The 21,991-nt window shown below is 41.5% G+C and overlaps 1 long non-coding RNA gene across 4 annotated transcripts in view; it reads right to left on the bottom strand.

Annotated features, from left to right (window-relative positions):
* LOC309688704 overlaps positions 1–21,991 on the bottom strand; it is an 80,990-nt gene that overhangs the window by 45,700 nt on the left and 13,299 nt on the right. For 2 of the 4 annotated variants that reach the window (XR_014271147.1, XR_014271148.1), the window contains exons 5-6: positions 18,416–18,513; positions 14,650–15,899 (exon numbers count right to left, since the gene is read on the bottom strand). This is a non-coding gene — a long non-coding RNA (uncharacterized lncRNA). Of the gene's footprint in view, positions 1–10,324; positions 10,343–10,473; positions 10,580–14,649; positions 15,900–18,415; positions 18,514–21,991 lie in introns of those variants that run through there. The other 2 variants (XR_014271146.1, XR_014271145.1) reach the window with 2 other exon arrangements.

The raw sequence follows: 21,991 nt of genomic DNA on the forward strand, positions 1-21,991 counted from the left end.
GTGGGAAGACAAGCAGGCCAAGGAGGACGGAGGACAGGGCACGCACACAGACAAACCTGACAACAGGCAGGAAACTCTAGAGAGCAGCCGAGGCTATTTTCTCTCCTCTTCCAATGGGTTCAATTTCCATTTCGGTCAAAACAGGTAGGCGAAAAAAAACACTTGCAGGCGGGGGGGGGTCTAAAATTCCCAAAAACATAAACAGGAGCACAATGAAAACGTCAAATAAACCTGTAAGAAAACACTAAAAGCACCAAATTAGGATCGTCTCCCGTTTTACGTATGAGAGGGATTTGGATGCCTCATACTTCCTATCATGTTTCCCCCTCACAGTCTGCAGGAAAGCATAAGTTGCATATAAAGTTTAGGACTTCCGCCAAGCTGTATCAACTCTACACATTGAGACAGAGAAGAATGTGTCTTTTGAGTTATCCATACGTGCAGATTGCATGGCGGAATAAAACAATGGGACCATCATGATGGGGTCGTGAGAGGGGACGGCTGGGGTTGGGGACAAGCCTGAGGGAGGAGGAGGGGGGGGATACTTTGATTCAGTGCCAATTTGTGCACGTATGCAATGCCGCGTCCCCTATTAAATATGCACACAAAGACGCACATTTGCAACCCTTTAAACTTCTGACCTCAGGAGGGATGCAAACATAGTGCAAGTGCTCATTCCATCTAAACTGGGCCAGACGCCTTCACCGTTCTGTGGAGACCCAAAAAAGAAAAGAGAAAAACCCAATGCTGCAATTTAGAAAATCATAGGAAGTAACAAATTTTATATGATAACAGAGGTGCATCCTTTTGTCATTGTGTCATCTCAGCAACTTTAATAGTACGTTTCTGTTTACAGGAATGGGGCTCTGTCATTTACTTCTGGGTCATGGTAATGTTTCTAAGATTGCAACCACTAGTTTGGCTATTCAGGAACCATTTATGGTTAAGTGGAGCAAAATGGGTTTGACCGCCAAACATCTGAAGATTCTCAGGAAAACTTCATTTTAAAAAGCTCACTTTCACACTTGTGCGTGAGCAAATTCCTCAGAACATTCAAATGAGATTATAGTTTTCCCCCAAGGACCCATCTGAATATGTACGATCTTTATGAGCATGTGATGGAGAAGGGAGAAAAAAGAAATTAAAAGCTCATGACTGAGGGAGCAGCGTGCACTTTTTTATGACAAGAATGTTTCATTGTTTTTACAACAAAACAGATTATGATGCCGAGGCGAAGGCAGGCGGGCTCACAGCCGGTTGCTCAAGCCCACTTACAGAGATATAATGTCAGCCTGCCGTTTGTTTCAGCGAGTGTCAGTTGGGCACAGTGGGATCTTTTTTCCCCCTTTGTTTGTTTTCAATGGCCCATAAACAGTCTGGATAAACCAACAGAAAAAGACTTCTCTCGCTCTTTCCTCTACTTTTTTTTTCTCTTTACTCTTTCTCCCTCCACTTCTCTTTGCTCTGTGGCTTGCCTCTCCGAACCTCGTACCCACAAACACTCTGGGATTGTTTTGAGCTGTCTGGCGGAGGAAGGAAAGCAGTGTGAGAAAGTGGCTGTTTTTTTGGAGCGGACAGGAATTGGCCTAACGGCGCACGGTTCCTCTCCTCGCAGCGGGAACAATGCCGTGGCGTCACACCCCTAGGCTGACCCTCGCTGTTTCACATGGAAAAATGTTCCCAGAATTCCGCTCCCAGGCTTGGAGGTATAAGGCCGACAGTGGGAAGGGAGAGAGAGAGAAAAAAAGAGAGAGGGATATCAGGAAAGGTAAGAGGGGAGAGGAAACCTATGCGACCAGGAGCATTTGTAGCCATGGTGACATAAGCTACGACTCCTGAAGCTGATTAGTGAGATGGAGGGGTGGGGCGTGGCATTAAAATCACACGTCCCAACAGCGCCTCATATCACTGAGCCGGGAATACAGAGCGCTGTTCACACAGGTGAACTGTAGTACACTACAAACTCAAGTCCTTGCATTATCACACTGCTGCCCCCTTCACTTCCCTGTTCATTATTATATTGTTGTGCCTTGCCAGTGTTTGTATAAAAACTAATCAGACTTATCAGCTGTTGTCGGGGCAGATGTTGCAGTGATATTGGCACGCAAGGCTCAACTTCCTGGTGGCCTAATAAGGTCACCTCAGGGAAGTAAAGTTGGAGCAACCATTGGTTAGTGGCTGATCATCTGGTGTGGATGTTGGGCTTTGGAAGCTTCCCACATCTGACGCCAAACCTTTGCAGATCCAATAAGTAAGCATCTTCTACTGCTACTGCAACATTATACCACTACTATTACCTTAAACTGTTGATACGAGGCAGGATTGAGCCATGATTTCTTGCTGTTTGCACAAAATCTTGACCCAACCATTTGAATACTGCAGGAGAAACTGAAAGTCAACATTTTTCTAGTCTTCTGTTGTCCAGATGAACCCATGTGAACTGTAGCCTGAGTTTCCTGTTCTTAACTGACAGGAGTGGCACCCGGTGTGGTCTTCTGCTGCTGGTGCCCATCTGCTTCAAAGTTTGCTGTTGTATATTCACAGAGCTCTTTGCATACTTTGGCAGTGGCAAGTGGTTATTTGAGTAACTGTTACCTTCCTGTGAGCTCAGAGCAATCTGGCCATTCTCCTCTGACCTCTGACATCAACAAGGCATTTCCACACAGAGAACTGTTGCTCACTGGACATTTTCTCTTTTTCAGCCCATTCTCTGCAAACCCAGGTGCATCCATCTCACACCAACATCTATGCCACATTCAAAGTCGCATAAATCATCTTTCTTCCCCATTTTGATGCTCACCTTGAACTTCAACTGGTCGTCTTGACCATGTCTAAATCCCTAAATGCACTGATCTGTTATCATGTGATTGGACAATTAGATATTTGATTTAATAATCAGCTGAACATGTGTACCTATCAAAGGGCCATTGAGTATATATGCTAAAATAAATCAGCCAGCACCGCATTTCAGTCTAATGGACAGATTTTCAAATATTTCTGCCAACAACCAACAGCCAGGAGCTCATTGGAAAAGGAAGAGCGGTTGTTAGAGATCTTTCAAATTTGCATTTTCTGGAAATAAGGAGAGGAAAAACTTTAGCCTGTCCAAAGCAATGCATTTTTGTTTTTTTACAGAACAGTTTTTTAGGCAAATCAAGCAAAAATCCTCTCTTGTTTAAATCCCAATGCTCAGAGGGAATTTATATATCTTCGAACATGGCTGGAGGGGATCTTTAAGTTTCTGTGTTTGAACACTCACAAGTCTTTGCTAAGGCTTTCAGGAATGTATTTACTCCTTATCTCCCAGTGCATCATTTAATATTAAACCTAACACTAAAAACAAACCCAGCAGATTCACATCAAAATGCAGCTTTAGACCAAAATTTACATATGACAGGCACAGAAGTATGTTGTTGTGCAGCTTTATTATCTCTGCTAGTAACAACACCCTGCGTGCAGCTGCCCAGTAACCATTTTATATGCCCTTGTGAACTAGCAGTGTTTGCATAACGCCCCAGTAAAATCAGTGCTTATGTGTAAAAAGATCATAAAGCATGCATAGAAATCACACAACTGCTGCCAAATCTCCTTCTCAGAGAAGATCTGACAGCCTATTCTGTACAAGATAATCAAAGTGGTATACGTAGAACAAGGCTGTGTTTCTATTCAATGTTTTATACCACTGGGAGTTGAAAGTAAGTCTGTTATTTGCACTTATTAGCAATTTAATGCACACACCGCTTAAAAGAAAGCACATTGCTACTTTTATTATTCAGTGCTTGTTTAAGGACCTAAACAACAGCATCTGTGAGTTTGGCGCCCATCACTTGAAAGCTACACTTCAGAGGCAGACAACCAAACATGCTGATTGGGTTAATAACAGGGCTTGTGAAGCTGAAAGACTCAATGACTGATCTGCTGAATACTGAGTCTTTAAATTCAAGGATGGCTGGCATTGAAAGGGCACTTCTGGTGATGTGATAAAACATATTGAGGTCATTGTTATGTGAAAATGTAACTGACATCTCTGTCGTCTGACGCACACACACTCGCAAGACAAAACAAAACAATTAAGCAGCTAAGTCTGGATTTGTTGTTCCTCTTCTTGCATCGCACACAGACCCCAGAGCCGATTTGGACGATCAGGACGGGGAAAGAGATGAAAAAGGAAGCTGGCAGCGAGTTTAGAGGAAACGGGGTGTGGAGTGAAAGCATTTGTGGAAGGAGAGGAGGAAAATAAGGGGACTGCCTGTGCCCCATTCCTCTGTTTTGTTTTAACAGAAGTTGGCAGCACATTGCCCCGACCTGGTTGGCACTGAGGCATCAAACGGTCTCCACCCTGTGCCGTTACTCATTAAAGCTTCTGAATGTGAGCTGCACTGCCAAACTTTCTCTGTTTTATCCTTTGCATGCCATGCTCATCCTCTTTTTTTACAACCATAGCACAGAACTTTAAAGTGGAATACTTGCACATTTTGCATTGGTTAATATGTTTCCAATACCAACTAGTTTTTCATTTTCTCCAAATTATTTTAAATGTTATATTTCTAGTCAGATGAGAAGATCAGTGTTTCTGTCATGTCTGGACAATAAATATGAGGATGGCATCAGCTTAACTTTAATAGTGGACGCGGTGGAAACAGCTGTGTTGGCCTTCGGTCTAAAGGTACTGAAGGTATGCCTGTTTTTCTTCACATATTCACTGCAGCCCAAAACTTCTATACATTCACTTGTATGTGAGAAAGCAAATGTCGGATTTAGACAGACTGGACATTAAATCCTGCCCACTCCCTAGTACAAAGTCTATGTGATTTCTTACTCAGCCCACATGAGAAAAGGCGAGGTAATTATGCTGTTTATTTACGGTAATGGAGCACCTTCGGCGCACTCTACCCAGTTGTCACCCCTGACCTAAACCAAAAGGAGTGTTTCCAGTAGTATGATTTGTCTTGTCTCTCCATCCATTTTAAGCACTTTCATCAATTCAGGAGGTGGTGGTAGGGGCAGCAGGGTCAGAGGGTGACAGACAAGCCAGTCGTCAGTCTATTGCAGGGCTAGCACAGAGAGACTGACAACCATTTACACATATTGCCAATTTAGAATCACAAATGACTTTGAACTATGAGAGGAAGCCGGGGTACCTGCAGATAGAGCATGAAGACACAGGGAGAACTTTCAAACTCCATGCAGAAGGGTCCCTGTCCACCATTGAATTCAAACCCAGACCCATCACATTGGGGTGACAGTGCTAACCACTGGTGCACTGTGCCACTCCTATTGTAGACCATCTGTAACTGGCTGCTTGTTGGAAAAGGCAACTACTGGCCATGTTATGACCCAATTCTTATGAAAGTCATGCAGGTCATCGCCCATAAGTGTGTGTCAGTTTATTCTGAGAAATGTTGCCACTTAGCACCTTTAGAGTCAGCTGCCTTTTTTTTAAACAGCATCTTACTATGAAAACTGTTACAAGCTGCTGAGGTTCAAATCTGCCATTTTTAAATTGCATTATTTTTTAAATGCAGATGCTAGCAACATGAAATTTAAACTCATCTATATAAAGCATCTTCGTACGTTTCAGATTTTGAACTATTGCCTTCGTCACAGTATGCCTCTAGTAAAACTGTGTATAAGGACTCATTTGTGGCAAATGCATTTAGTACAATGAATAGTGAAATGCTTTGATGTATTTATGTAGTTTTATTCAAGTTTTATTTATGTATATATATGAATGTGTGTTGATTACGAACAGTATTTTTACTACAAAATGATTTTTGTTAGTGGGGACAGGTTAACTGGAAACTCTAAATTGCCCATAGGTGTGAATGTGGGAGTGAATGTGAGACCGAATGGTTGTCTGTGTCTATGTGTTAGCCCTGCGGCAGACTGGCGATCTGTCCATGGTGTACCCTGCCTCTCGCCATCCCAACCGCCGAGATAGGTTCCAGGTAGGTTCCAGATAGGTTCTTGGTTCACGCTGGTTCACGCTGACCAAACTCGAATTTTCACATGTGATTAAACAGATCTGACCAGTCAGACCACTTCATTTGATGACAAGTCCGCTTGCAGCTCAAACTGCGCGCTGGTACTGAAAATACAATGTTTCTTCCTTTTCTTACTTAATAATATCAGGGCCAACTTGTCATCACTTGATGTCTACTTTATTTGTATTCACAGGACAAATAGGACACATTTTTGGTGAAAATACTTTTGGTGTGTACATACGTTACACAACTAGTTTGAGCTCCCAAAAAATTCAGAATTTTGTGCAATTTTTTAACAACACGGATGGTTTGTAATGGCATTAATTCTAATTCAAACTCTATGATCAACTTTGAGCATGCATATCATGCAATATAGTCCCAAAAGAATAAGGGTGTCCAGACTTTTTACTGTTAGTAGATGCGAAAGTTATTGTATTAAAACATAATAACACTAATAATAATTCATGTGATTCTGGGGCATTAGGCTGTACTCACTGGTACTCCATGGAATGACCCAATGTACTCCTGCTTCCCAAAAATTACATCACTTGGCTTCAAGTTGAAGAAAAGTGTGAATTATGGACGGAGCAAATGCTTTTTTATTACTAGTCAGTGAAAGAGGCTGAAAGCTATATCTATTGCAATTACTGTAAAATGGGAACGGGAATGTGGGGTACTTTTTTAAAAAAACACACTTTGCACTGCCAAGCTCTGACATAAAAAAATACTACAGTTGACTTTTATGAGGTCAGAGGTTTTGAGATGGCTACACACACTCAGTAAATATAGCTCACCTTGGTTCCCACATCGTAAACAACCTTGTGATGTCAGTGATGATCCCGAGGACAGGATAAGAGCAATAAACAGGAAGTGGCTCAGCAGCAAGCTGCATCCCATAATAATCACAGCAAAAAAACAAAACAAACACACACTGACAAACAATCCCAAATCACCACAAGACACAAAGTGACAGACAACACAGACAAACGACCCCAAAACCCAGCACAAACGTTCAACAGCCCCAAAAAGAGCACGTGACAGAAACACAAACAGCCCCCCTTCATGGAGAGATTTCCCAAAGAGAACATCAAATGCATCAATTTCCAAAATCAAAGGCTTCTAAACCTAAACAGTCCATGAATCAAAGAAAGGCGCATGCAGGAATGAGCAGAGATGCGTGCAGAGAATGGTACAAACAGGCATAAACAGAGGATAGTGTGACAAACACTGTAGGATCAACTGTGAGACAACTTCACATCTTCAAGAGTGATGCTCTAATGTATCATATTTCCTTGTGTAATATGCTACAGTGGGGCACCACATTTCCATTTTATTTGAAGCACATAACAGAAAGAAGAGCCTTCATGCTTCATCTCAACAGCAAAACCTCCTTTATGGCCACCTGACCTGTGTCAGCAGCACATAAATCCATTTTGAACTTATCATACTGCCTGTAAACAGACAGGGAGAGTGTTTAATGCACTAAGAGCACACAGACATAAAAATATAGTGTATAGATACCCCGACTTTCTCCACCCGGTGAGCAACCTGAGGGAGACCATCTGGATGCAGTTTCTCTGTGTTTTATACCAATGGACAGTTGACTATGCAATCACAAACAAGCATTTTAAAGCCTTACTAATTGGCCTGCAATTAGCATTAATCTCAAAAACCTGAACACCTTAATCAGCATAATTACTGCTACTATTAGTAGCTTAATTACAGATTAGCATACTAACACACTATTGTAGGATAGCAAACATGGTAGGCATTAAACATGTTAAACATCAGCACATGTTAGCATGCCATTTAGTTCAAAGCATCATGGTACAATTAAATATCGCCCCAGAGCGTCTCATACAAAAAACTTGATTTCAACTTTAGTGATGGTACTTTTACAATTCTGACGAAATTAAACGTAATCATGTCTGACTGAATAAAAGATGCTGTTAAAAGTATGTTGTGTGCTGGAGGGGTTGTTGGACTGTGTTTCAAGAGTTGTATTGTTTTTAATGAGTGCTAATGGATCCCGATGACAAAGCACGCCAACTACCACAAAAAAAAAAAAAAAAAACTAAATTCAAGTGAATCTATGACAACATTTTCTTTTACTGTGTGATGAGTGTGCAAATCTTAACACTGATTGGTTATACTCAGTTTTTATTTTCAGTTAAATGACATGCTTGACTCTTCCTGTAGCGCAAAAAATTCTGCGAGGGATCTCTGGTTATGATATTGCTCGCTGGATCAGACGCTTGTCTGGAACGATTCAACGTCCTTCCTTCATCCACGGCTGGCAGACCCACCAAGTCCGTGCAGCTGTTAATCCTGCTCCCTCCCATCTCTGACTACTGACCGCCGCCACACAAGGAAGGAGAACTTGAAAGGCAACCTCGGTGACTGTACTTCACACCTTTTTCTCTGCCTTACACACAAGGGTGCTTGCGCACGCACATCATCTGTCTCCTCGTTTTCATATAAACACACACAGACAAACACGCAGCTGCCTGGACGCTTAAGATAAGGAGCAGGAGCTGTGAGGTGCGGGGAGGGGGGTTGCTCTGATGAAGTATGCCTGTATGTGTTTGTGTCTGTTTGTGTCTGTGTGTTTTTCTTTTTTCTGGGGGGGGGTGCTACTCTACAGGACGTCCTGAGAATGGCGAGCTTTTCAAACAGGAGACAGGTTGCGCACCACGTCGAGCCATATACAGGGCAAACAGCTCAAAAACAAACAACTGATTGCTAAACCCCCTAATGGCTACAGGACAGCTGATGACAGACATTAAATATCAATAAGCTAATGACCAAGCAATCGTGATAGCCAGATCTGGCAGATATTCAAAGGGCAGCTTTTTTTGTTAATGAGCTGCAAATATATTAGAGCTCTAACTATGGCCACCGTTTGGAGAGAAAAAAAACACCAGCAGCAGCTGAACAGTGTCGTTAGCAGCAGGAGTCCACTGATGGCACTGCCTCTCCATTTCCCTAACGACTGCACCATAGGAAGAGAAGCAAGGTCTTCTCAGCACTGATTTTCCTCCTGGGTCCGTGTGTGTATGTGTGTGTGTGTGCATGTGTTGTCAAGTGTGAAGGTAGTAGCCTTCCTAATGGGATGTGTTGTATACAGGGGGGGTCTGGGAAACAACAGTGTAACCAAAGGGAAGAGCAGAAGGAAAACAAGGACCCCTCCCTGTCCGAGTATGGGACAAACACATTCGACGCACACACGCACACATTAACACACATGCCTCCTCGCTCTCCTTTCAGGCTGATCTGGAGGGGGGCCAAGTTTCTCTTGGACACCTCTCTCTTGCCGTGCTTGGTTGGCTTGCGTTTTGTATTTGAAGGATGTGTTTTGATGTCGGACCAGACGATGCAGTGAAGCTCTACTTCATGCATCCCGAGCTCTAAGTTTAGGAAGAGGAGGGCAACACCAAACACTGTGTACGCTTTCTTTTCATCTTGTTTATTGGCCAACATGCCCTGTGGTCTCTGAGAGCTGCGAACCAATGACAAGCCGGGGATGAGAGTTGGCACAGTGCCCCGCTGGAGCAGGTGCAGCCAGAATAGGAGATAAGGAAAACGTGCTGACAGACCTGCCGATCAACTTAAAATCACTGATTGCTGAGGGGACACTGTTGTACTACCCATGTGGGTGTGGGTGGCCCTGTTTGTGTGGGATTAGAGCAGGGAGGGATGGGGAAGGGATAAAATAGTGCATATGTGTATGTATGTGTGTGTTCTCTAGTGCCAGAACTCCTGTGCGACATCGTGGAAAATCCTCCTCAGCAGTTTCCTGTGGGTCTCCATTATCAGGCCTCGTTGATAGACCAGCTTTCCCCCCTACTTCCTGGCTCTCTTCCTCCCCTTCCACCCCACTTCCCCTCCCACACTCTTCTCAATCACATGAATCACCACTGCCATGTTGAGGGCGAGGGGCTGGCAGCAATTATAAACAACTCTCCCAAATCGCATATGGCCAAATTATGCAGTATAATATTTACTGTGCAATGAGCTAATGCCATCCCTTCAGTACTGCATGTTATTCGTAACATGATGTCATTACCGTGCTGCATTTACTGACATTCTGGTGCACACACTTAAGACAAATGTTGAGTCACTTGAACATGAGGTCATTCCTCCTTCCCCTGTGAGATGTGAACCCAAGATGCCAATCAGGACTGAGCTTGCCCTGTTCAAACATCCTTAGCAAGCCCTTGCTGTTTGATTGCAGCCAATGCAAGTGGGCCTGAGTGACGCCACCATTCATCACGATCATTGCGACCGTACAAACTCAAGACGATGTGTGAGCCAGATTTCAAGGTTTCAGTTTCTCCTCCTTCTCTCTCCAGACTCTCCTGTGATAAGACAAACTGGTTTGAGATGTGGGGATTTTAAAACACCGTACTCTAATCCTTTTCAGCAACAGCTAAATGATTCTTGGTAACCCATGTTGTTACTAAGACAACATCAACAAACACAACCCTACCTGACAATGATGAGGGCTGAAAGGTGGTTACTGGTCAATAAACATACACGCCGAGTTGAAAGGAGAGTGAGCTTCAAATCTTTTCACCAAGTTACACTGCAGGTTGCTAGAGGGATAGGAAAGCAAGGAAAAAAAGGGCACCCATGAGTCATTGTAGGTGGAAATAAGCAAGAAAAGGTTTGAGAGTAGGAAGAACAAGGGTTGGGGGGATAAAACATGACTAATCTTGCTTGCATACTTTTTTTTCTCCAAGATTTCAATCAGTTCTGTAGACATGAAGAGGATTGATCTGTGGCTGGAATCATTGTGCCTTTCAGGGAAGGTAGGGCTGTTGTCCGCTACAGGACGTGACACAGAGCATGTGTGAGGGGCCTGATAGAGAAGCAGAGGCCGATGAGAAAAGGAAAGAAAATAAAGAGAGGGAGGAAAGGGAAGCACTTAGGTGTGCTTGATATCCTATCAGCACCCAATACCCATCTCGGGCATGGAAAAACACCGCGAGTATCATGAATGGGAATCGTAATTTGGTTAAAAAGGAAAAATCAATAAATAAAAAGCTTGAGAATACCGAGCGGATTTTGGACTGTGAATGAGAGCGGAGATCAAATGTGGATGGATAAAAGGTGGGGAAACAATACCCAGATCCCCTGTGTGTCCGAGAGCCAAATTCGCAGCGGCAATATGAGTTCCTTTTTGTTCTTGAAAATGCTCCTCAGATGTTTGACGCAAGACTGAGAGTAGAGGAGGGGGAGGCGGAGGGAGACAAAACAAACAGCAATTAAGGTAGTTTGTGGATCCGTTTGAAAGGCCTTGTGATCCATCCTTTAGGAAACATCTGCCATATTGATGTATGAGTCCAGGAAAAGACAAATTCCTTCTATCCCTGTAAAACAAACCCTAGCAAGGATGAGTTGCCTATTAATCCATTTCTAACCTGACGCTGGTCTTCACGAATACTTAAATCAATGAGTCACATGTAAACGCACTCAAACAAAGAATGTGTTTTTTGGCTATACTCTAAACTTTATTCTTCCTAAACATTTTTAGTCTAAACACAGATAACACCAACCCTTATCATTTCGCTCTCAGCTGGAAATTCCAGTCAACCTTCTGATAGAGAAAGTGGATAAGAACATATTTTTTAAAGCAAAAAACTTCATGCTTGTCTAGGGAAGAAACATAATTCATAATCTCAAGAAAATGCAACTGCGTTTATCGTCCGTCCACATATTGCTGGTATGAAAGAGTTCAAACGTCTCCGCTGTCGGTCAAAACAACCCTGAAAGTCCCCGAGAGGAAGCAGACTGAAAAAAATCTCAGATTTACTGTGTGAGGCAGATGGAAAAAGATACAAACAATAGTTTTACAAATTCACCATGCAGTTCCCTGAACACTAAATCATAGTAAAAGAACTCGGGAAACACCACTGTACAGTTTACATCACTCGTCTTTGGGGAAATCATCATCTTTGGATGCGTTAGAGCGATTCATCATACAGTTAATCTGATAAATCAGACCACATAAAACACTCAAGTGCAGTTTGGAGGAGTCAGAAGATAAATGACAGACTCCTACATAGCAATGCAAGCCTGACCTAGTGCTTTACACACCTCGAAAATGGGAGTTTTGTCTTTTGTCGTTTTTCGTGTTTCTGTTTTTTGGGTTTTTCGGGGGGAAAGGTGATATGTCTATATGTGACTGCTAATGTCAACCCATTTATACTCCACCTTCAGCAGTATAGCCTGGAATCCAAAAACAAGAGGCTGAGGAAAAATCCAATATGACAGTAGTTTAAGTGGTTTGTTGTACAATAAACAGAGGAGCAGGCTGCAGTGTGGCATTGTTTTTATGTCAACACTGAAATATTCATCCAAGGGACCACTCGCTTGCAAGGGCATGCACTCAAAATTGTGTCTGTCCACCTTGACTTATGCCAGCTTCTGTAAATGTAGTCGGCAGTGGTAGAAATCATTTTAAGGTAATTTGATTTGGCGCTGATTTTCTACGCTGGATGCCCTTCCTGAAGCAACCCTCCCATTTATCTGGGCTTTGGACCAGCACTAGGAGTACACTAGGCTGGTTTTGTGTTTCCTCCCATTTGCTAACCGGGGAAACCTTTTGTGTGTTAGGTGAATGTGCTAACCAATACACTCTACAAACACAAGCTTGTCTCCATCCTAACATAACAAAGAACTAAAGAACTTATAATTAACCGAGACACACAGTGCTTCAGGGGTACTGGTTGGACAAAATCAGGATGGTTATATGCACATGCTTTCTTCCTACTTACTAACATGAATGCAGTTTCCAGGTCTGAAAAAAGAAGCCAATGCAGAATTGCATTCAACTTTGTTTTTTATCTGAAGGCCATCGGATGGCTATAGATGTGGTTGCAAACAGAGGCTTTCTGACTTGACCTCTGTAAATGCTTTTCTGATGAGTTAATGGCTATAGTCACTCATTTGGGGTCATCTTGAATTAGTCATTAGTTAAATTGGTCATATTATGTTTCAAAATGGAAAATTGTCTGTGGTAAGAAACTGCACACCCATTGGCTAACAATTTGTGACTGATAAGTCGTTAGCCAGTGAGCATGCAGTTTTACAGTCAGACATGTCCCACTCAGTTTTTTACAACCAAGATGGCAGAGACAAAAGCATTAATCTAGAGGTTTCAAAACAAGACTGCAGATATCAGTGGTTGATGTCATCTTTTCTATTTTGTATGGTTGCTCCAAGTAGATTCATATTTTAGCCCACAGACTTTTAAAAAGGCATCAGTCTTTTCTCTTTAACTCCTAACAAATGAAAGACAGGACAGATACAAATTAATTTTACTTTCAGGGGTATTACAGTAGTCTTCTACTTTAGGGCTCACAACATTGGATCATCTGCCACCATCTCATCCTATCCCTTGCATCTTCCTCTGTCTAACCAACCCTCTTCATGTCCTGCTTTATGACATCCTCTGTGGTCTTCCTCTTTCCCTCCTGCCTAGCAGCTCCATCTTCACCAACATCCTTTGTCTAATATATCAACTATCCCTCCTCTGCACACTGTTATACTACGGTAGTCTATACTAGAATCAGATTTTTGTTAAGACATGTAACCATTCTTCCCTTACTGAAGTGATTAGTGTTGAAGACAGCTGAAGGTCAGGTCTAGACTCAACAGTTATTTGGAAAAGTGCAAAATGCATGTTCCCAGGCATTAGCATCAAGATGGAGGAATGTGCACAGACAGAAATTAAAGCTAAAAAAAATTAGTTTATTCTGATTCATCATAAACAACATTTTCATTCTGTTTCAATCTGCTTGGTCTTTGAAAGCAATTACAGTCAGAAGGTAAAGCTCTATGAAAATTGACCCAGTCAATTAAACAGAAATAGATCTGGAAGAACAATAGAAACCTTAAGTTTGGCATTCCCTTGTTTGTGAATCACTTTACTATTTTAACTGAACAATGATTTACAAAATGAAGATTAAATTGTACTGATACCAATTCAGTGTATTTATAAACAAAATGAAAATCGAGGTAAAAAAAAATCAGTCAATCAAATGAGAAGTATGGCTATGTTCTCATAGTGGTGCCTGTACCGGCCACTGGAAATAATGCAATTTTAAGTCACTTCCACATTAGCTCCATGTGTCAGTTCCACAAGCTTATATGCAGTTGGTTTTTTTTGGACATCTCCATTTTTATTTCAATTGCACTTGAGGTTTATTTAAACTTAACCTCAAATTCAGCTGCACTTTGTCCTGCAAAATATGAGTCATGTGTTGCTGTGTCTGTGCTTTGCAAGTAATAGATCACTCTTTGTTTACATAAAAAGCGAAAAGCGAAAGAAACACTGAGCTGATAATGAAGAGCCCAGAGACTCCCAACAGTTTAAGGAAGAAATGTGTTTCTTTTCATTTTTCAAGTGTTTACGATAACATCAAGCAATCGCCATCCAGGGTTACACAGCATTAGCTGGATGCAATATCAGATTGAAATATGTAAACATTCCCCAAATGAATTATAATCATAAAATAACATTTTTGGTTCTCTGACCTTGCAGCATTTTAGTGCACAGATATTCAACCTTTTTTGTGACTTTCCCAAAGCTGACTTTGCAAACTGGCAAAAGGGACTAAATGAAGATACCGGCAGATAGTCCATCCCTTGTCCCCGGGATGTCAAATAAAATGTTTTACTAAGATTAATGCTGTACCAACATGGTTGATTGCATAGCAACTAAAGGGGAGAAAACAAAATCACCATGTTGTTTATATGTAATGTTTATTGCTTGACATGCAACATTGAGAAATAAGCGATGCTTCAGACACTTGATGTTTATCATATGTAACCATGTAGCACAAATGCAAACCTTGTATTTATAGGCATGAATCGTTTCCTCTGGGGTGTTTGTAGCTCTCTGTTTGTTCTGCTAGAAGTCGGTTAATTTGCAGGGAGAGATGCAGAGTAATTTGGCCTGCAGCAGGACTGTACAGTTAGATCAGAAGCCAGACTCAGACAACATTGGCCAAACCAAAGATCCATCTGTCTGTTCCTTGCTGAGAGGAGCGTGTAGGGCATAGAGTGCATACACACACACACACGCACGCACACACACACCTCCCATCGCCAGCTGGATTGGAGAAAGCAGCACTTGGGGAACAGTTGACATGCTGATCTCTTTAATGGTTACATCCTCCACACCCAACACCCGAGATGCTCAGACACACACACGCGCTTTCATTACTTTAAACTGACTGACAGAAAAAATACATATTGCAACATTCGCCACCCTCCACCCCCCAATTCAAGATTCGCAACACAAACACACACACATATATGCAGCACCGTACTGGTCACACACACGTATAGACACACTATCCTGTTAACCACCCCCACTTCCATGCAATCAGAGGCTCAGAATAGGAAGGAGGGAGAGGAAGCGGCCCTGCATTCACAGGCTGGGAACAAGGAGAAGGAAAAACAGCCGGAACCTGGAATTTACGGAGGAAAAAACAGCAGCCATCCAAAAATACCCCACTACCATCTCTGCAGATAAACAGAAATATCATTACTCTCATCCTCCCGCTCAGGAGTTTTCCTTACATACTTCCTTTGACTCATCCTCAACCACTCAACGCCGTTTCTGGCTACTCAATCAAGGAAGCATTCATCGAAGCTGCAGAGATTTTTGTTATTCACCCAGAGTGGCTGATCCTCAGATGTTTCTGCCCAGCCTTCCTCGCTCACTCAGGCCAGGAAAGGCCTTGAGTTAATCACTGTTAAGTGGAGGTGTGGAATCCCTAAATAGCAGACCAGACACTCAGCCAGTAGTTTTCCCTGATGGTAGGCGATGAGTACCCACTCTCCTTCACAGCTTCAAATGAACTGGTGCAGTATGGTTTTGCATTGCATCATAGCCATATAAACCTGGAGAAGTAGAATCTGAAGTTTATTATAAATTGCATGAATGATAGTATATATAGAAAAGGGGTGATCTCTGCAATATAGCTCTTAATTTGTAAGGCTGAACCATCCAATACATGCAAAATGCAGGTGGATATAAAGTGCCGTGAAAAAGTATTTGTCTCCTTGTTGATTTCTTATGTTTTTGCATATTTGTCACAGTTGCACGTTTCAGATCATTAACAATCTTTTAATTAAAGATAACCACAGTAAATCTTCTTCTTTGTAGAATCATTCTAATTCAGCAACATTTGGGGTTTTCAAGTATGAACAGCTTGTTTTTAAGGCCATGCCAAAGCATCTCAATCAGGTTTGAGTCTGGACTGTAACTAGTTTCATTTTGGTTTTTGAGCCATTCTGAGGTGGACTTGCTGGTGCATTTTGGATCATTTCCCTGCTGCGTAACACAAGTTTGTTTGAATTTCAGAGCAAGAACCAATAGCCAGACATTCTCCTTCAGGATTTTCTGGTAGAGCGAGGAATTTAATCCATGTCATGATGCAGCAAAGTAGCCCCATCACACTACCACCACCATGTTTGACTTTTTATATGATGTTCTTTTTATGAAATGCTGTCTTAGTTTATGCCAAATGTAACAGAAGACAAACCTCCCACAGAATTCAACTTTTGCCTCATAAGTAAAAGGAAAATTTTCCCAAAAGATGCATTTCACCTCTTCTATGAGGCAACTGTTGTTTTGGGTTTCTTTTGTGACCTCCTTGGGGTGATTTTGGTAGGCCACACACTCCTGGAAAGGTTCATCAATGTTCCAGGTTTTTTCCATTTGTAGATAATGGCTTTGACAATGTTTCAACTGGAGTCTTAGAGATGCCTTAGAGATGTCAGTGATTTTGTTTCTCAGCTATCTCTTTAGATTGTGATATGATGTGTTGTTTTTTGAGATCTTTTAGCCTTTTTCATTTTGTCAGAGAGGTTCTACTTAAGGGATTTCTTGATTCAACAGGTCTGGGCTGGATGCGGCTTAAGAAACTTATCTAAGCTTTCCAAAAAATGTGGTTAATCAGAGTTAATTCATGATTTGACAAGGGTGGCAATTACTTTTTCACAAAGAGTGGGTTGGGATTTCTTTTTCCCCTTAACAAATGAAACCATCACTTCAAAATGGTATGTAGCATTTACTCAGATTATATTTGTTTAATAGAAAAATAGGGGGAAAAAAGTTGCCAGTGGGTCCAGTAGACAGCTCACTGACAGAGGTCTTCCTGTGGATAAAAGGTGGGGTTAAGTGACCCTGAGGCCATTTCCTCTGACCTCTTCTTCCTAATTGATTCAATTTCCAAGCCACTGGCCCTTTATTAGGATGTTCTAATAGACCAGTGCCACATTTTCTAAGTCCCTTTCTTTTGTCACTAAAATAGGGCAAATTTCCATGCTGTCCACTTGGATGAACTCAATTCATGTTGCTAAAATTTCTGCTTCTATCCACATGTGATATCAGTTAAATGCATACTTCCCTCACTATGTGCATAACCGTTAAATTACATAATTAACCTTTCAATGAAATAGCGGTGTCATCTGTTGAACTCAAGTGGAATGCAGTAGATGTGGGACTGCAGAAAAAAAGATGTGGCAAATGGCTTATCTGCAGTTTGCCTGAGAAAGCTTAAACCATACAGTTACATTCAAAACTATTTAGTGATACAATTTTGCCCAGTGCGCTGAGAAAATAACAAAAATTGTTATAAACAAATACAAATAACAAAATTCACCTCTTGCACAGTATAAATAAATAAATACCATCCAATAATGGATTATAACACAGATAAAGATTAAAACAGTCACAGGTTTAAACTGAGTTATATATGTATATACTTGTTTATATCTGGCATCAATTTTCCTGCTGTGTTTAATGTAACTTGTAACTTTAACTGTTGTTAATAATCAACTATAATTACAAACATACAGTATTTTATATACTACTGCATATATGATAGAGTGTGTGTGTGTGTGTGTGTGTGTGTGTGTGTGTGTGTGTGTGTGTGTGTGTGTGTGTGTGTGTGTGTGCATATCTACACAGGAGATAGGGTACCATATCATATCCATTCATTATAGTATGATGCTATGATACGTTATATTGTGATACACCATTCTAATCTGACATTCTATTCGTTTCTTAAATTACTCATCAAATCTACAAATATATACAACTGTGGGATTTGTATAAAATATTTCCATATGCTACATAGATGATGGAACTCATAGTGGCCCCGGCAATGTTTGTGCAAAGTTTCATTAAGTTCGGTCCACTCATCTAGGGGGAGACGGGGAAGATATAAACAAACGGACGCTACATTCATTATCTTGGGATATAAGTGTTTGTGACGTTAAGAATTTCACTGCAGCATAAATGAAACTATTGATTACAAAACATCAGCATTTTTCGAGAATGTAACAAATTTTTTTCCACGTTTTCTTATGTAATCATATTACAGTAAACTTAAATTTGCTGATTTGCTTACCAAAGCATGTTTCACAAGTTGTCAGGCCAGTGACGGGCACCATGTGACTGCTATTTTGCCATCAGACGCTGCTTAGACTAGGCTCCAGGTTGACTGCCCTACAAAGCAGGTGAGGGTAGAAAACAATACCATACCATCAGGAGAATGTATGCAATCACCACATTTTACTTTTATTCCATTACCACATACGAAGTTATTTTTCTGACTGTAAAAATGTCATTATCACTGCTTCTCTTCCTTACGCACACCAAGGGGATCGTGAACATTAAACTGCTGCAGGTCCTACGATAAGTCAATTTCACCGTGTTAACATCCATAAACATTTCAGCCCATAAGTCAGACCCATTTCTGTGTAGATGTAAACACAGTGTGACATCAGGGTAATTAAACAACTCACGAGGACTCCAGACTGGTCTCCTTCGGGCTGTTCTTATGTCTGTTTATTCATTATGTTACTTTTTACGTGTTCGTTTATGTGACTACTGAGCGAAAACCTCTAATTAAGATAAAATATCACCACTGCACTGGAAAAATTACAGGCAGCCCCAGACAAGATGTTTCATTTGAAGTCCATGAACCACCCGGGGTAATTCACGTAAACTCAAAATTTTGCTCTAATACAACCGGATACAATATTAATCTTTGTCCTTTATTAAATATTAGTAAACATGGCTGATATATTTTTGTTTAATCTGATAAAAAGGAATTAGATAAACTGACACAGATACTTGCCCATGGAAATGTGCCACTTCAGCAAAACTAAGAACTCGGGACAGATAAACAACAATTGCAATTTGTTTGTTCTTTCCTTTTCTTACACTGTTGACACAAAGCATGAAGCAGGAAAATGACTTCTGTGGCAATTAAGGAATGTTTCATACGATGAAAAGCTTGTGTTTGCTTAGATATGCTGGATTTACAAACATTTCCAGGGCCTTTTGGAGTTTAGACTGAAAAATATCTGTGAATTCATGTAAGCCATGAGCAGTTGCTGATGCAGCAGTTTGTCTGATTTGCTAAGTGGTGTCTTCATCTGTAGCAGTTTCTGTTTATTAGTTTAAGTGTTTGACATTTTCCGAACGCAACGTCTTATTCAAACAAGCCTGCGCCGAGCACGCTGCTTTAATCACAAACTGCTCTTTTAGGATAAATACAACTGTCAGCCTGTCAGAGAAGCATTTCACAAAACTATGTCTGTGTTTGTTAGGCATGGCGTTTCAGATGTGTGTGTGCACATGTTCAAAAAGTGTTTACGTGTGTGAGTGTGTGCGTGCGTGTTAGCCCCACTGAGAGAGTTATTACAAAGAGCCAATAGGAGCGAAGGACCACACTCTAGCACATCCTGTTTGACTTGACCTCAGAGGATACTCTCCTTTCCCAAGCAAACAAACTGCCGGCTTTTTGGATCGTACCAACGTCGGAGGGGAAGGGAGGAGACGGGAGGAGACGGGAGGCAGGAGATGTCTCTGGTGGGGAATCAGTGGGCTGAGCAGAGTTTTTGCAGCACAGAGCAGCAAAATAGTTAATATATTGCCAAAGGGTGGGGGGAGGAACAGGTATAATCTCAGAAAATCTGCGTGTTAGCAGACTCTAGTCCTACAGTGATCCAATGATAATACACTGCTGTATATCTATATGGATATGGACTGGCTGATGTGTTAGGAATGCCACATTGTTTGGTGGATATGAAAATTATCAACTTACAGAGGGCTGAATGCAAAGTGAAAAAGTGAAAGTAAAAAAACAATAGAGCAGGATAGTCCATTTTTCCGAAATATCATCGAGCAACTCAAAATGATACTCAGTACAGTGGAACCCCAACTTACGAAATTAATTCGTTCCCGAGGTTCTTTCGTAAGTCAAAAATTTTCGTAAGTCGAAGCACCCATTGCGCGTTTTGAGTGAGGCGATGCTGAACGATAGGCTATAGGCTAATTGCTAACTAGAACAACAATACGTCGTTCAAGTGAAACAGCGAAGCGCAAGTACAGAAGCCAAGGGGTTGTCACATGATTCGGAAGGCATTGTGGGCATTGTAGGCTCAGCCGATCAGAGCCAGCGGATTTCATTACCCGGGCATTTTGCCGTAACAAGGGCAGAAATATTGCCGTTCAGTGCCTTCGTAACTTGAATTTTTCATGAAATGGGGTATTTGTAAGTCGGGGTTCCACTGTAGTTTGTATGGCCCCCACATACTTGTATGCATGCTTGAAAATGTTTAAGCCTGCTCTTGATGAGACAATGGATGGTGTACTGGGGGTTTGCCCCCAATTTTGGAGCATCACTGAGCTCTTGGTGCAACCTGGGCGCGTTTGGATGGACTGAAACATAAGCATTTTGGTCAGGCAAGTGTGGGAGTCAGTGAGTGGCATCAATTCCTTTAACCTCCAGAAACTGCCTGCATACACTAGCCACATGAGCCAGGCATTGTAGAGCATCAGGAGATACCCAGGTTGTACTGCAACAGTGTAGGCTTTGACAGTGGGTCCGAGGATTGCATCCCAATACCTAATGGCAGTCAGGGGACTGTTGCACAGCATGTAGAGGTCTGTACATCAATCCATGAATAGGCCTTCTCAGAATATCACTGACCTGTTCCTTGAACAAAGGAAGTTGCTGGTCTTGTTGATGAGTTAAGGGCCTTCTACAGCCCTGTCCAGCTCTCATAGAGTAACTGTCTGTCTCCATGGAATTTCCTTCACACATTTGAGACTGTGCCGGGAGACACAGCAAACCTTCTGGCAATGGCACATACTGATGTGCCATCCTTGAGGAATCGGGCTACCTGAGCAACCTGGCACCTATCACCAGTAGTGACATTGAGCTTAGACAAATGAAGACTAGTGAAAAAAAACATTCTTGTTTTAGTTGTTGCCCCTCTAGTGCACCTGTTGTTAATTTCATTAACACCAAAGAAGCTGAAACTGATTAGCAACCCTCCCCACTATCCAACTGACCAAACTGGATCAATATCCCAGAAGTTGAATTTACTTAATGCTATATTCTGATTAAAAAGTGGATCTTTATATTTTTAAAAGGGCATTATGTATGACATAGCATTTACATATTTTACATAATGTTTGAGCTGCATTCTCAATTCTCAGCAAAAAATATTTGTATATTCAAAGCAAAGCATCCCAATCAAGAACAATCACAAGTATATGGCACTGGGGCTCACTGTTGTGGCGAATCCACTTAGCCAAAAAAATGGATCGGACATCAATTGTAGAAACGATAGTCTTTATATAAGGCTTCAAAAAGGGGAATGTACAACAAATAAACTGCTCGACATCAGAGCAACATATAATGGCTTCCCGAAACTTTCTTTGCTAGCTAAAACCCAGAGTAACTTTCGTCTACCACAAAGGATTCTGGGAAATGCAGTTTTCTAATGAAAATACCTGTTAAATGCTCCCCTTTAGCAGGAAATTAAATCTATAATTAACAGCTCTAACTAGACATGTGGCTAACACTTAAATCACTTACAAAATAACCAAAATGCTGTTATCAAACAATAAACTGCAATAAAGTTACAACACTCACAATTCTCAGTATTCAGTACTGATCATTTTTGTA

Source organism: Aulonocara stuartgranti, assembly GCF_965226115.1.
Source record: "Aulonocara stuartgranti genome assembly, chromosome: 15".
Lineage (NCBI taxonomy): Eukaryota > Metazoa > Chordata > Actinopteri > Cichliformes > Cichlidae > Aulonocara > Aulonocara stuartgranti.